Genomic DNA, 13,912 nt, shown 5'->3' with positions numbered 1-13,912 from the left:
GTTCCTGATATTACTTTCTTTAGACCAGTTTTCAGAAGTATTAAAATATTGATTTTTTAAATTTTTACTTAGAATCAATTATTTTTTAATTTCGATAAAATAAAAAGACATTATAAAACTGTTGGAAACAATTGAGTCATTCTAGCATAAATCTGACCCGAGTGAGCCTATCAATTTCCAGAAGTCTCGTTTATTATACTCTCTGAATCTCATGAGCCACGTTTACCCCGTGGGAAACTGAGGACAACACGGGGCGAGCTGCTCGGGATGTCTGCGAGCACAGATTCAAAAGCCAGCCCTGCCCGATGTGATCCTCCTGTATCCTGTTCTCTCCCCGCTTCCAGCCCCACCAAGTGGGTCTCTACTGCTAATGATGTCTCATACAAGGTGCTGTCTAACGCAATACACGATGCATGCGGGACACCGTATCCCCAAATGTCAGTGCACTGATGAAAAGGTAAAGAGGAATCTTATGATTAACTGGAGGATGTTAACCATGGGTCAAAATTCTACCTTGACTTGAAATTTAGTGGCTCTTCATTGAAAACAAAGTATTCAAGTGCCTGGGATGTGCAAGGCACTGTTCAAGTTGCCAAAAACAGGAAGGGAGTAAATCCCTGCCTGGGGAGTTCCTAATTTGATGGATAAGCCCAATGATAAGCAAGTGCATACAGTAATCAGAATGGGAGCTGGAAGGAGAACTAACAGACCCTATAAGAACGTGTAGTGCACTCTAGATCCACACAGGATGTGCATCCAAACATAGGCATACAGCTCAAGAAAAAAATCTACGGAATTAACCATCACCTACAGAACCGTGTCCCATTAACTTCACTGTGATGTTTCGGTGTGCTTGTTGGTGGTGTTAGAGTCCTGAGAAGACATCACGATGATCACTAAAAAAGCAGTGGCTGGAGCAGTATTTCCCCAACGGGAGGATTCCCTGGTTAGATCATTTTGAGGCGCATGGCATCCTCTCTGCCCTTGGAGGTTCATGACACACATGAATGTATTAAAAACTTTGAGAAATCCTGCAGTAAAGAAACCTGCCTGCCTGTGTATCACTCTGCATTTCAAAAGCATTTAACCACAGGACCCCTTGTCTCCCACCTATTCACGTCTTACAGCGTTCACTTTGGATGCCGAATTAATGTCACAGGTTTTAATCTTGTAAATATATACCAGTGGTGATCCCATGAAGTCTAGAAAAATGACAAGTGAATAAAACAGCTATCAATATTAATTCAGGATTTTAAAATGGAAAGTAACCTTGTGAGACAAACAATATATTCCTATCATTAAAGAGAGATGCTAAAACATGGGTCAGATTCAAGACTGTTTGCCCTCAGCTTAGCTCTGTCCTCGGTTCAGAAAATATTTATATTTCTAGAAGAAAAGGATTTCTATTTTTAAAATCCATGTCTCCTTAGATGAGCTGTGCATAGCAGGCACCACCAAACCAGACATTAATTACAGAAACAGCAGGATCTAGGAATGGCTGGGTTACCCAAAAATTGTTTCCTGAGATCCCATTTTTTGTTTATTTCCTTGCTTAATTCATAATGGGAATACCTGGTTTCTGCTAAAACTGACCAAAACATTATCCAATGACAATATGGCTGCTGTGTAATAAATGGAGTTATAAATAGCATTTATTTTCTTTCCTCCAAAAGCCCCTTTCTTTTGAGGTCTGGCTCTTTTGCATGCAGGTAAAAACTCTGTCGTATTTCCCCCCAGATCTATGCATAAGATTTTTTTTTTATGTAGCAAAACAATGCTCTAGATTGTCACAACCTATTTGAATTATTTTATGAATCTCCTTTAGAGTATTGAGCAAATGGGTACCGATTATTAAATTAATTTCCCACATTTTATTGATAGCAAAAAGAGGAGTCCTAGATAGCACTTATTGGAAATGTGCACTATGAATGTGAGCGGATCCTCTTGAGATTAGTTATCAAGTAGCAGTGCTCTTGGGTTTTGTCTCCCATAGATAAATTGCTTAAGTGGAGTTCCTGAATCAGAATAGGACAAAACCCATGAACAATGGGGACCAGAGTATATGCCACTGCAATTGGCCTAGCCTCAAAGACTAATTAGTTAGTTAATTCATTTAATCTTAACTGGTTTTTCTAAGGTTAAATACAGCCAGATGTCAGAGACGTAAATTGTGGTCCTTATAGCACTTTGCTCAGAATCACCTGGCGTCTGAATAGGCTCTTCACAGACTTACTGAATATGAAACTCTACAAGTCGTGCTTAGGAATCTCTGTTAAATATGCCTGTTGGGTCCCCAAACACCAAAATCACCTGTTGATAAGACAAAAGAGTGTCTTTGTGGGAGCTGGCCCAGTGGCTCAGTGGTTAAGTTCAAGTACCCCACTTCGGCCACCCAGGGTTCACAGGTGCAGATCCTGGGCATGGACGTACACACTGCTCATCAAGCCATGCTGTGGCAGTGTCCCACATGCAAAATAGAAGAAGATTGGTGTGGAAGTTAGCTCAGGGCCAATCTTCCTTGCAAAAATAAATAAATAAATAAAAGATGAGTGTATTTATAAAAGCAGTAAGGGAAAACACCACTTGACAGAGATTTTGTAGCGTCTCAGAGAGGAAAGAGTTCAATTAAGATTGCAGAAAGAGGATGATGTAATAGTTTAGGATGTAGACATAGTGGACATAGTGAGGTGAAGGTTTTGAGTCAAGGGTTTTGAAGAATTTGGGAGAATATAGTTATTTGGTGCTGTCTGTTGAAGAATTGAACTGTCTGATGCTCATCTAAAAGGGTTTTTAAGGAAGTTTCTGGAATGAACAATGAAATTATAGTAAAGTCATGATGATGAAGACAGGAATACCAAGCTATGTTAGTGAAGACAATGGAATTCTAAAGTCACGGCAATGTAGACAAAGTTGTATGAGTGCAGATGCTCTTGGTTCTCAGCTTCTTCAGCCTGAGCTGAAGGACAGACCATTAATATCTAAGACCATGATCAAGCTACAACTTCACTGTGATTTGAGGTGTCCCAATCCAGTCAAGCTTCCAGTGCGATTTTTTCAACTCCTGTGTCAGGTTTCCTGTTCTTTTTGTTGTACGGTCATTTGTTGGATCATCAGATGGACAGCAGCTACACACAGAATGCAACACTCTGGAGATCACAGAGCTGAACACTGCAACCTAGACAAATCGTAAGAAAGGCTTACGATCAGAGTTTGTGGTCTACTTCTCAGCCAGGGACCGCAAGTACCCAAACTAAACCAAGAGAATCAATCCCATCACCCATCTGAAGAGCCTGCAGGATGTGCTACGGGGTTATTAGCAAAAGTCTCTAAATTCCTCACTTCCTTATTTGCTTCCTGCATCTCATTAGCAATATTTTGGCTATCAGAGAGGTTTGGAAAGATGTAATCACAACATTCGTCCTCTAAAATAGTGCCTTCTTTCCATGAGAGGTCCACAGTACTTTTAAACAGCTCTACTCTGAACCACCGGATATTTTCCTGTTAATCTAAGATATGTCCCATCAACAAACAAAACTAAGTCTTAATTTTCTTAAGTAGCCTCTAGCATATCTATTCAAGGGCCTAGATAGTTTGCAAACAGATGTTAGACAGTCATCAGTGGTCCCTTCTTGAAGATAATGGAAGAAGAGCAGCAGGATTCAAGCGTTACAACAATGCCCAGAAATATGTGAGGGAGAAAAGAACAGGATTCCCTGGGAAGTGAGTCTACTTGGCAGACAGCAACAAAGACTATCAACGCGAGCAGCCACCACTTTAAAGAAGACCCTCAAAATCAAGTCGAGAGAGAGCCTCCACTAGTTCAGCTGCTGTGGCAGTGCTCCTAACGAGACAAGACTTGCACTGGGTCAAGACACAAACTAGAGTGAGCTCTTGGTGTCTGCTGATTCACAAGAAGTTGAGTCAGAAAATCCAGGCCTTGCACAACTCTCTCATATTATATATAATTAGATAAGCCAATGATAATTAGATAGGCCTAGAGTGGAAGGTTTTTGAAGAGTTAATGTTAGCTCATGGAAGGAGTGTTTGTGCTTAGATTCTCAGAGAAGAGGATGGTCACCGAGGATTTAACTGAGTTTTACGGTGATGGGGAGATTTGGAAAAGCTGGGAACTGCTGTAGCCAGTGAGATCTAGGGATCCTCTTAATAGCCTCTCAGTTACTGGGCTGGGGAAGTTTTGAAAGGCCAAGGCTGCTAAGGGAAAGAATTTACGTCCTCCGAATAGGTCATGTTCTAGGTAATGAACTTGACTTTAACAAAATTGTAGCTTCTCTTATGACCTTTCTGAGCTAAAACAGTAAGCAGCTAGATGGAATCAATCTTCGAGTTCACCCCATCTTAAGAACACAGCAAAAGGTCATGCACTTATTGGCTAAAAATAGAATCACGAGGAATTTAGGTCCTTGAGATTGTGGTTGAAGACTCGGGAGAAGTCGGAGGTGCGGCAATCATACCTTTGGCCATAACAATGCAGATATATTGCTGATTTTTCTGGGAGAAGGCAAACAAATATTGATTATTTCAACCTAAGGGGGCACTAAAACAAGCAGAACACAGATTTACTAGTGTAAAATTGTAGCCTCAGGAGCCAGCAAAAAGAAAATAGCATTTGGGTTTGGTACTACAGGAAAGCAGGGAATAACTATTCTCATGTCCTAGACAAATATATACCCCATCCGCTGGGTTTTTAACAGGGATGACACAAGTGTTATAAGAAATGCTGCAAGGTGTGATAAGTCCTTTGTCCATTAGACTTTTGGCTACTGGTTGTAGTTCATCTTTAACTCTAGCTAAGAGGGTATTGTGCAAGTTTGAGTTGACATTTAGATGGGGCAGTCTTAACCTTGATGGACGCAGCCCCAGTAATGCTACCTATATCAGTAGAATATTTTGCCACAAGAAATCTGGTGCCTCCTTGAGATCTGTAATGTGGGATTAACTGAGATATGCAGACCTTGGTAAATCAATGTCCGAATTAGCTCTGCCATTATGATGAAGGGGATTTCAAGAAAGGATCTATTAGCGTAGTTAGTCTGGCATTCACTTTGCACAGTAAACCACTCCCCAGGAAGTTAGCAGGTGTGTCTTCATTAGGAGGAAAACATGTTCCTTGGTTAAAGATCCAAGCATGACAGTTATGGACGGGGACACAGGGAGTGTCTGAGGATTATGAGAGACACCCACCACCTGAGTGTTCTAATGGTTCTGTGCTCTCCTCTAACAAATTCTAGCGGTTTGCTCTAAAGGCAGGGCTGTATGACAGTGGTAGGATTGCAGGTAGATATTGCAACACCAGTATCAATAAAAGATTTGCAAGTTTTCTATTAATATTTAGAGAAATTTCTCCTTGTGAATTTAAGGCTAAAACAGGAAATTAAATGCTCTGTCCCCCGTTGGAGCAGCCTAACTGATTATTCACTTCATTTTGTTCCTACAGTTTCTTGGCTAGCACAAGGTCATTCTTTTCCCAAGGCATTTTTGTTTACAGCAACTACTCGTGTCTTCATCAAAAGACTGCATTTTTCCTTATAGAATGACTGGGGTGGAAACATCTACCAGTTTTTTGTTGTTATTTTTGTTTTCTGTAAAGCCACAAATTTATGCTGAGTCTTATTCTGGCTTTGTTCTAAGCCTTTTTCAAAATATTCAGCGAGGTATTGGAGGCTTGGTAATGGGGCTGCTTCTCATTCTAGTTTTCTATTTCATATTAAATCCCCTCTTTCTAGTTTAAGACTACTGGCAAAAAGTGAGAAGAAAGCTGGGGTCCCATCTGCCTCAGGATCTACTCCTAAATTCTGCCCAAAGGTCGTAAAGAGCCTGTCCTTGAAGTATCAAATGAACTCATCTTTGCTCTGCCTACGAGACCATGTCATGGCCCAGTCTGTTTGCAAAGGAAAGTCTGGGCATAACCATCAAAAGATTGTGCTCAGTACTTCTGGCTTTCCTAAAGCTCTCTAGATCCCCGTGTAACTAGGGCTCTTTTTAGTTGCCCTTGAGATCTTCCCATTCTGCCTTATTCTCCTGATTTTCTGCATCTGAGTTTTCACTAGTGTACTAATTAATTGGTATAAATCTGGAAGCCCCAGATTATTGGTTTCTAAAACTATCCTATACTCCTCTGCAGATTTCTTTCTGTATTTTATAGGATTTGGAAACTCTTTGACAATGGCTCTCAATTCAGAGTGAAACCTGGGCTTAAAATCAACCATAAGAGGTTTTCCCTGTTCCCAGGGCAGTTTAATTTTAGGAGTTAATTGAGCTTTGGGAGCTTCTGGCCAGCCAGGCAGGAAGGGGAGTGTGCCAGAGGGAGAGAAAGAGTAGAGGGAAATGAAGATGTATAGTACGATGGAAAAGGATAAAGGCTATTAGGTTCATCTTGTGATTTGAAAGAATCAAAAAGGAAGATAGTTTTACGTTTTCCACATTTTCGTCTTCTTTGGCCAAGAATTTCCTGAAGGAAACAATTTTGGATCTGAACTTCTTTTAGATGCTTTCTTATACCAATCAAAATTGGTAGACAGTTGGGTCTACCCAACTGAAATTTTGAAATTTTGTTCTCTTTTCAGTTCTTACGTGCCTCTCAAATGAACAATTTTGATTCTCTCACAAGTTCTCCCAAAGTGACTACTATAATTCTACCTGATCCCTGGTAAATTGTGTCATTTAGAAAGTTAAGCTCATGATTTGGAGTTGTAGTGTAAAAAATGTGAGAACTAGACAGTCGGCACAGAGGGGATGCAGACGTAGATGTGGATGGTGACAAACCCATAGGAGTCTGGAAACGGTCAGAGGGGTGGTTTGTGCACCTTAGGGCTCAAGCCCACCAGCCTAATGGCCAGGCCATCTCTGAGTAATCATAGAAGATGGAAAAGTTTGGAGAGATCTTTCCCAGAGCTGAACTCCATGGACAAAACAAATCAAGAACGAGGAAAGTCCTCCTAGGCTTGGGATGTGACCAGGACAGTTTGTTCAGAAGACAAGGTCTGATAAGAAACCTTCTGAACTTCTCAGGTCCCAGGACCAGTTTGGTAAAGGGACTTTTTGGGACCTCTGCTTATCCTCTTTTCCATGAACTTTCCTCTTATAAATGTACAACGGAATGACAAGGACAGAGAGAAACAATTGCTTATACTAAGGCAGTTTGCACCAAGAATAATTTGTTTTTTCCAAATATGAGCAGATAATAGAGAATTCCTAAAATGGGCCCTTTTTTCCTAAAAGTTAAACTCAGCATCTTGGGAGCTCACCATGAGTTTTTGATTGAGTAGGTTTTGGGGTGGGGCAGAGTTAAGAATTTGCATTTCTACTGAGTGCCCTTAACAGGAGGTCAAGGGGACTCATGTCCTAGTCAAGGGTCTTGAGCTACTACAGTGAGGAGGTCTAGATCGCATCTTGGTGGGAGCTCCCAGATTGGCAAATGCTGGCTCCCTGAAAAAAACCACTAAAATAACCTGTTGATAAGACAAAGCTGAGTTTATTCTTACCGTGGTAAGAGAGAGCAGCTGCTTAGATAGGGATGTACATGGACTTTTGGAGTCTGGTTTAAGGTGGATCTTTCAATGCATGTGTTTGATTAGGATTGGATAAGTATCATGATATAATAGTTTAGGATTTGTGGACACAGCAAGGAAAAGATTTTGAGGCAAGTGTTTTAAAGAGCTATGATGAGGTAACAGATGTTTGATACTATCTGTTGAAGAGTTGAACAGTTTGACGTCATTTAAATGGTGTTTGGGGAAGTTCCTGGAATAAGCAATAGAGTTATTTGCAACTTTTATCTTCCTGGGCAAGAGATTCTTGGAATGGTAAAATTGCGTTGACAAAGACAGTAGAATGCTAAAGTTATGTTAGTGAAGACAGCCTGATAGTAAAATCGCATTAACATAAGCAGCTGTGCGTGCGTAGATTTTGGAGATGTATTTTTATACTTCTCAGTTAAAGCATTGCGTATATACAAATTGTAAATACTCCAAGTTGACTGCATATGCAATTGTCATATTATTGACAAAAATGGACTGCAAACTTAGCAATGTCGATATTAAAATCAACCAGTGAGCATGCAATGAATAGGGTTTAAATAGCCTATTGAAAACTACACTGCGATTTTGATATTTTGAGTCCAAGAAAGCCTCATGTCAAGGGTCAAGAAACAGAATACATAATTTCTTTTGGGGGATGAGGGATGGGGTTGGCTGTTTACTTTACCAACTCAAACACAACACACAGATTTGTTTGACTTACTTTTGGATATAAAGAATTTTGGTGCAGGGGATGAGAGCAATGGTCTAACGTATTTAGCAGAAATCTCAGTAACCTTTAATCAAATGAGAAAATGGTTCTCAAATTTATGGGGGAAAAAGAGCTGTCATTGATAAAGTGGAATCTTCAGACAAATATAAGCTGATCCTTCTAAGCAATGTAGTCAGTAAATTTAGGCTTACTTTCAGATAGTGCTTCTCAAAGTGTTGTCCCCAGGCCATCAGCATCAGCATCACCATCACCAGGGAACTTGTTAGAACCGCAAAGTCTTGCTCGCACTTCCGACATACTGACTCAAAACTCTGGGATTGGGTTCAGCAAACTTGCTTTAGCAAGCTCTCGAGATGATTCTGATACAGCTTCAAGTTTGAGAGCCCCTACTGTAGGGCAGAATCCAATTGTACTGAAACTCAGATCACCCCACTCAGATCAATGTTTCGGGCCCCAAAGTTTACAGGAACTGAAGAAAGCAATCTGAAAGTCAACTGAGGGTGGGAGATTGTTTATTATGTTAACAAATTATAGTTTACAAATTTTTTAGAGGTATCTCAGGGGCCATAGAGTTAAAAAACAACTGTTAGTAATTTTTTAAAAAAGATAAAATTGCGACTCTCATAACATGACAAATATAGAATGAACACATTTCAAAACTTTTATATAACTCATTAAATTAATGAGAGAACCAAAGATGTTAAAACCTTTACTTGAATATTTCAGACTGAGGCAAAAGCAACAAGGTTAAGACCAGGGATTTGCAATTGAGAAATATGTGGGTACACGAACTTTCTCGGAGGAGAAAGTGTAGATAGGAAAGAGTAGATATCCAGTGCATTTAAGGAACTTACAGATCAAAAAAAGACATGAATATTGATTAGGAGATTGTTAAAAACTTTAAGAGTACATTTTTAGTAGAGAGTATATGCAGATCACAGGGGACTAACTGAATGGGGGGGTCATGAGAAATGATCTGTATTAACTTATTTAAGAAGTATAGCTATAAAAGGGAAAGAGAGTTGTAATATGAACCATAGAGCAGCAGTGGAGACACATAACATCCCTTTAAGATGGAGTGTCCATTTCAGAGCATTCTGGCCTGCAAGGGCAAAGTGCCAAGACAAGGGAGAAGAAGCTAAACTCAGAGCAAGAGAGACTGCATCTGGAATCTTAGTATTCTCTCTCCATTAATCTATGTAATACCTGTGAAGAGCACAGAATATAAGAAAGTTCTGTTTGCAGTTAACAAACTGGAAGCATCGCTGAAACTTCACTTTGGGTCCCAGATCTTCTCTCTAATAGAGAGTTGACTATATCCATTCTACTAGAATAATCTGTCTCTATCTCCTTCTTTTTTTCTCTCTCACACACAAACATACACATATAAACACACACACACTCAAAACTCAAAGGCAAGGGGAGTTGAATCTACTTCTCTAATTGACAAAAAACCTCCCTAAAGAAGTTACAACACTCATTTGTCTGTAATCATCCCCACTTGGCCCCCATTTACCATTAAGCCTCAAGGAAAACAGGAGGAAAAGATGATAATTTTTAACACAAAGAAAGTAACCTTGTTTTTATAAGAGGGACTTTTTCTATTTCCAACAAGGAGCACTTCCTGGTCCTTTGAACAGGAAGCTTTCCTGTTTAGCCATTTTTTAAAAGTTAGTAAATCCCCAGTGAGCAGTACAGGACGTCCATCATTGACCATTTCTTGGTCTGAGGTCACCATTTTCTCTGTGATTCACAATAACTAGGCGTTTTCTTCAGGAAATCATGAGATGATTCCTTTAACATAATTTCCCAAAGAGTTAAGAAAGAACATATACTGTTACTGCTGAACTCTTGCAAATATGTTTAATTATGGCTGATATTTAATAACTACAGAACTGCATGCCTTCACGCTCTCATAGATGACTTCCCCAATGGAAACCTGTCCCGAAATCTGCTCACTTGTTAATTGCCTCTTGCAGTGGGCGGATGCATTCCAGCACCTCTGAGCCCCTCAATCCATTCTTCCCTGGCACCTCACTGGAAATTAAAATATAAATCCTGCCTTTATTGAACACTTTCTATGTTGTTAGACACTTGAACTGGACTTGTTACATGCACCGCTCCAGTTCTCATAAAATCCTGCTGGGTACGTAATTTGGTCCCATCTGACAGATGAGAGAACCTGTTTGGCAAGGCTACTTTCTCGGCAGGGAACAGGGAGCCCTCGGCTCTCACTCCCGATATGCCTCACTCCAAAGTTATGTTCTTACCTCAAAACACAGTCTCTCAAAAGAGCAAGATAATTCAATACCAGTTAGGTTAAAACTCCAGTGAGGCAAGGACATGATGACGTAAGGTTTGGGAATGACAACTGTGTTGAGTAGAACTCCGAGTTTCCCTTCATGTTTATTACAAGATGGTGGCTTAGATAAGGTGGCTTAGGTTTCTAGTGCTGTCTATAACTCTCTCATGTCAGAGACACTCTGGGCATCCAACCACGTCTTTCCTTTTTTCCACAGGTGCAGAGGGCTGAGCTAATCATAGCCTCTGGTTCATGTCACACTATTGCCCAGATTGGTGCTAGAACCCTCTCCTGTTTCTGTCTGATTATTTCCTTTTATCACCATTACTCACTCTCGCTTCTATCCCCCCACCACCAAGGCAACATGTTAATGCGTCTGATATTATCTTCTTATTTCATATGTTCTTGAAAACCCTTATCATGGTGTCTGTGCCCATGTGTAGATATTGAGACCTCACCATGAGGCATTATCCTGCACTAGAAACATCCTAGAGACTGAGACTGCAGACTCCAGTCCCAGCTCTGCCCCTCACCAGCTAAAGGCATCTCTGAGGCCAGCTCTCCTCTGCGAACCTGTTCCTGCATCTTGAAGTGAGGAGAAGTCTACCTGCCTTGCCTCTATCTCAGGGTTGTAAGAACCCAATGTGATAAGGATTGTAAAGGCATTTTTAAGCTATAAAACATTTTAAGCTATAAAGCATAAAAAGCTCACATATATGGTTTCATCTCAGAAATCATCTGTGCTACGAAAACTGATGGCTGTCTTGATAAGGCCACTTTTTGAAGTTGCTCCGTGTAGGAGAAATGTGATTCCGGGTTGTTATGGGCTGAATTGTTCCCCTCCCAAATTCATATATTGAAGCCCTGACTCCCAATGTGATTATATCTTGGAGATATGGTCTTTAGGGAGGTAATTAAGGTTAAATGAGGTCATTAAGGATGGGGCCTTAATCCGATAGGACTAGTGTCCTTATAAGAAGAGGAAGAGACACCGGAGATCTCTCTCTCTTCCCAGGCACAGAGAGGAGGCCGTGTGAGGATAGAGTGAGAAGGGCTATCTACAAGCCAGGAAGGGAGGTCTCACCAGAAGCCAACCCTGACAGCACCTTGATATTGGACTTCTGGCCTCCAGAACTGTGAGAAAATGAGTTTCTGATTCTTTTTTGTGGTGCCTTGGAGGTGGTCAGCTCCTTCAGGGTGAAGCTGAACATTTCTGTCCCAGCCACTGGCTGCCAAAATCTCATTGAAGTGGACAATGAATGCAACTTCGTCCATTTTATGAGAAGCATATGGCCACAGAAGTTGCTGCTGATGCTCTGGGTGAAGAATGGAAGGGTTTTGTGGTCTGAATCCATGGTGGGAATGACAAGCAAGGTTTCCCCAAGAAGCAGGGAGTCTTGACCTGTGACCACATCTGTCTGCTATTGAGTAAGTGGCGTTCCTGTTACAGACTGAGGAGGACCGGAGAAAGAAAGCGCAAATCTCTGCAGAGTTGCATTGTGGATGCCAATCTGAGTGTTCTCAACTTGGTCATTGTAAAAAAGGAGAGAAGGATATTCCTGGACTCATTGATGCTACTGTGCCTTGTCACCTGGGGCCCAAAAGAGCTAGCTGAATCTGCAAACTTTTCAATCTCTCTAAAGAAGATGTTGTCCGCCAATATGTTGCCAGGAAGCCCCTAAACAAAGAAGGTAAGAAACCTGGGACCAAATCACCTGAGATTCGGCATCTTGTTACTCACTTGTCTTACAACACAAACGTTGGCATGTTGCTCTGAAGAAACAGTGTACTAAGAAAAATAAGGAAGAGGCTGCATAATATGCTCAACTTTTGGCCAACAGAATGAAGGAGGCCAAAGAAAGACTCCAGGAACAGATTACCAAGAGACGGAGGCGGTCCCCTCTGAGAGCTTCTACCTCTAAGTCCGAGTCTAGTCAAAAATAGGACTTTCTAAGAGTAACAAATAAATAAGATCAGACATCAAAAAAAGAGAGAAAAGTTTCTGTTGCTTAAGCCACCCAGTCTGTTATGGCAGCCCAAGAAGACTATAAGACAGAGGCACTCCTTGGCCATGTAAAGAAATGCAAAGAAAGCAACTTTAAAGGCATGACTCGTAACCCTGGAATCTTGCTGACACCCTGGAATGACAACATAGTCTCAATAAGAAGTAAATTTGCATTATATTTAACTTCATATGTGCTAGAGGGCACTTCTGGAAGGGAGTCACAAAATCAGGGCTCAACACTGCTCCAGGTGACAGTGGGTTGGGAAAGCATCCATTAGGGGGGATCACTCACAAGACCCAATGAACCAAGGGCTGTTTCTCCTAGGATGTGTCCCAACAGAATAACACAAAATCCTGCACAGTCCGTTTGTTTCTGTCTAACACCTACAACAGGAGAACTTAAGATCTGAGAAAAGTCTGGCTCGGCAGCAGGTTGTAAGTTAACTAACTTCTTTTTTTCCCCTTTTGATGCTTCATTGTTCAATCCCCCCTTTAGCCCACGGGGACACGTCACTTCTGGGATGGCCAAGATGATTGATAAAAAGTAGTCGATGTTATTAGATAAACACCTGACACTGGAATTCCCCTTAAGAAGAGAACTGTATTTATGTTTGGAAAAGACTCTGGCAGAGCTTGGGGATAGCCAGTGACATCTCATGGTCCCCTGGAAGGAATACTGCTGGTTCCAGAGAAGACAGAGAGAGAAATGTGTCTATTATTCTAGAAAAGGGGTAAGGAGGGAGCAGACAGATAGAAGAACGCCACTGGGGTCAATGAGAGAGAGGATTTGCTGAAGTCCACGTGTTGTGTGATTGGACATTTCCCTAAGATTCCTCCTATCTCCAGGAAAGTTAACATATCCGTGCATCGTGTGACTGCATGTATTATGGACTCAGGTGACAGGTGAGGCTTGTGCCTTGGCAGTGACTGAGGCAGCTCATCTGCACACAGGGTGGAGAGAGAAGGCGCCCTGAGCAAGCTAACCACCAAGAATCAAGAGAACTCATGTAAGGGCTCTGGGTTCCTACAAGGCTTAAAATTGAGTGTTTGAATCAAATTGACCTATAAGAACCCTGGTGGACATTCAAACTACATGAGTAGGAGAGAGCCAAATTGCCCCCAATTTTTTAAACATCTAAATGGAGTTTGGAAGAATGTGTCTACCGAAATTTCTTCCCTGGAATCTAACCTCTCCTCATCCTCAGCTTCATGCTTCCACCAGGCTGGTTTTCCTGGGAAGAGGTGAAATGAGGAACAAGAACCATGTCAGGCTGCAGACAGGGAAACTAAGAAAGTCACTGTTACGGAAAAGGGTTGCACAGGAAGCCTTAGATGCA

General features: G+C 41.2%; 1 pseudogene; it reads left to right on the top strand.

Moving 5' to 3' along the window:
- Positions 1-409: 409 nt before the first annotated feature.
- Positions 410-12,514, top strand: LOC124243816 (40S ribosomal protein S6-like; annotated as a pseudogene).
- Positions 12,515-13,912: the final 1,398 nt, after the last annotated feature.

This window comes from Equus quagga, chromosome 8 (genome assembly GCF_021613505.1).
Source record: "Equus quagga isolate Etosha38 chromosome 8, UCLA_HA_Equagga_1.0, whole genome shotgun sequence".
In the NCBI taxonomy this organism is placed as follows: domain Eukaryota; kingdom Metazoa; phylum Chordata; class Mammalia; order Perissodactyla; family Equidae; genus Equus; species Equus quagga.
The sequence above is the reverse complement of the archived record's forward strand: the minus strand, read 5'-3'. Positions and strand labels throughout refer to the sequence as shown.